Raw genomic sequence first — 2,500 nt, 5'->3', positions numbered from 1 at the left:
GCGGTGCGTCTCGAATAACGCTACAGAGGGCTATAAATTCCTCTCGTATTTGCTCTCAGGAACAGTAAAGCGCGACTCTGGCTCTCGCTGTTGCTGCGACTAATCTAGAGAATCTGGATCGGATCGGCACGGCGCCACTCCTTATAATTATTATCCAAAAAGTGTCCGAGCAAAGAGAAGGGCCGAGCAAAGACAAGGGCCGAGCAAAGACAAGGGCCGAGCAAAGACAAGGGCCCAGTAAAGACAAGGGCCCAGTAAAGACAAGGGCCGAGCAAAGACAAGGGCCGAGCAAAGACGAGGGCCGAGCAAAGAGAAGGGCCGAGGAAAGACGAGGGCCGAGGAAAGACGAGGGCCGAGGAAAGACGAGGGCCGAGGAAAGACGAGGGCCGAGGAAAGACGAGGGCCGAGGAAAGAGAAGGGCCCAGTAAAGACAAGGGCCCAGTAAAGACAAGGGCCGAGTGCGCTGTGCTTTTCCCCCTCGCTCTGCTCCAGAGCAGCACCTGCCAGCTGCCGTCCGGCTGCCTGGTAATTACTGAATCCTGATTCGTGTCACGGCCCTGAAATGTAATTAAGTTTCTCGGTTAAACGCCGCCGAGGCGTCTGCAGCAGCTGACGAGTGATAAGAAGTACAAAGGATGCATCAAATTGCAGGCAGACTTTTAAAGCTAGGAGCTTTGATTCTCCTCAAACCAGTGTTCTTTAATCCTTTTCATTTAAAAAATATATATAATAATAATTAAGATTCAGAACTCGCTGGACACGGTGGTGAATATGAGGAGCTTCATCATCGTGTCCAGCGAGTTCTGAATAAAATTGCATTAAAAAAATAAATAAATTAAAATTGCATTAAAAAAATAAAATGCGTTTATAACGACTTTTTAAAACCAAATAACCAAAAAAAAAAATAAAGAATCCCTCACGGTTTTATATACAGCTATATACATTTCTCATCTGAGATATTGTGCGCTTGTAGAGGAGAAAGCTGCCATTTATTTTCTCAAAATATTTTTCATAGTAAATGTGTGAAGCGGATTTCTCATTATTTGATGATAATGAAATAAATCACACATCTTGTTTGTTTTTGTTTGTTTGTTTATAATTACGTTCCAAATCACTGTTGCTTTAAATATGTGTATAATATTTTAGCTAAAAGACACTCAAGCTGAACTCTGGTCTGGTCCTGGGCTTCATTCATGATGACAGACAAAACAAATCAAACAAACCGATAAAAACATACAAAAGTCAGACAAAACAAATGATCTCATTGGTTGCTGATCAGTGATATTTGCTTTAAGGTATGAAATCGTTACATTTCAACGTTCCTTGCTGACAAATCGCTGTCAATAGGAATAAACATCACAGATTCATTAGTGGGGGCAAAACAGGTAGCAATCTGAATTCAGATTAAAACTAGATTTGTAAAGTTCATCATGACAAACTTTGATGTTGGTTTTGACAAAGCAAGTATTCTGTGTTTTTTGGAGGCGAGTGGACATAAGCATCGGTGTTACGTTTGGAGGCAAGTGGACAGAAAGCTAGGATGCCAAAACATTTGGAGGCAAGTGGAGACAAGCATGTGACGTCATCAGAACACACGTGAGGAAGTTCCCCTCATTGTTCTGTGTGTTTTGATATGTCACATGTCCATGTTGTAAAAAGTTTTTTGATTTTGCATATTTTGGGGGCGGGGCTGCGGGACAACCGAAAGGCCAGTCGGTACACCAATTTAAATGTTTGTTCAGAGTATCACCCTAAAGGAGCTGGCAGAGTTTGGTGTAGACAGTTCGAAAGCCTGCCGAGTTATAAACCTCCAAAATAAATGTAATGTAATAAATGTAATGTAAATAAATGTAATGTAAATATAATGGGAGTCTATGGGAAAAAAGGCCACTTTGAGACCCGGTACTGGAAGTACCAGTACTTGGATCGCTTAGAAAATCCGAAAAGTGAAAAAACTTCAGACCAGGATCTACAACATATCCGAATTTGTTGCATGTGGCTCGAAAGCCCTAGGAGGAGTTACTCTTGATAAATTTTTGTCTAAGCTTAAATAGGAAAACAGAATGTTGGCTTCTACAAAGCGACATAATAAAACCCCCACAGCCCTAAAGTATTATAATTCATTCCCACTAGGTTTGGGAAAAAAAATTGTCTCGGAGTTTGCATGTAAACGATGACTACAGCTCTCATGGAAAGTCATTACATACTGTAGGTTGTGTGTCTTCACTGGCAAGAGTTTAAAAGGAGAATCTTGTGCTTGTGATTTCAACAATTCAAGTAGATTTTTCACAGAGAAAAAAAAAACAAGGACAAAACAAGCAAAGACGCATCGCAAACTTTGGAGGGGGAAAAAAGCTGCTTTAAAATTGAGCGTTTCTGTCTGCAATGATCACAAAAAAACAAAATTCTGGAGACTACAAACTAACTATAAGTACTGTATTAAATAGCAGCTTATAACAGAATAACAGTACTGTAAGTATGGAACACAATCTGCAGTCAC

The 2,500-nt window shown here is 40.7% G+C and overlaps 1 protein-coding gene across 1 annotated transcript in view; it reads right to left on the bottom strand.

Moving 5' to 3' along the window:
• The window catches only part of jarid2b (jumonji and AT-rich interaction domain containing 2b), a 110,812-nt gene that overhangs the window by 34,109 nt on the left and 74,203 nt on the right, over nt 1–2,500 (bottom strand). The window lies entirely within an intron of this gene.

This window comes from Tachysurus vachellii, chromosome 3, assembly GCF_030014155.1.
Source record: "Tachysurus vachellii isolate PV-2020 chromosome 3, HZAU_Pvac_v1, whole genome shotgun sequence".
Taxonomy (NCBI): Eukaryota; Metazoa; Chordata; class Actinopteri; order Siluriformes; family Bagridae; genus Tachysurus; species Tachysurus vachellii.
Note: the sequence above shows the minus strand (reverse complement) of the source record. Positions and strands in the feature narration are given on the sequence as shown.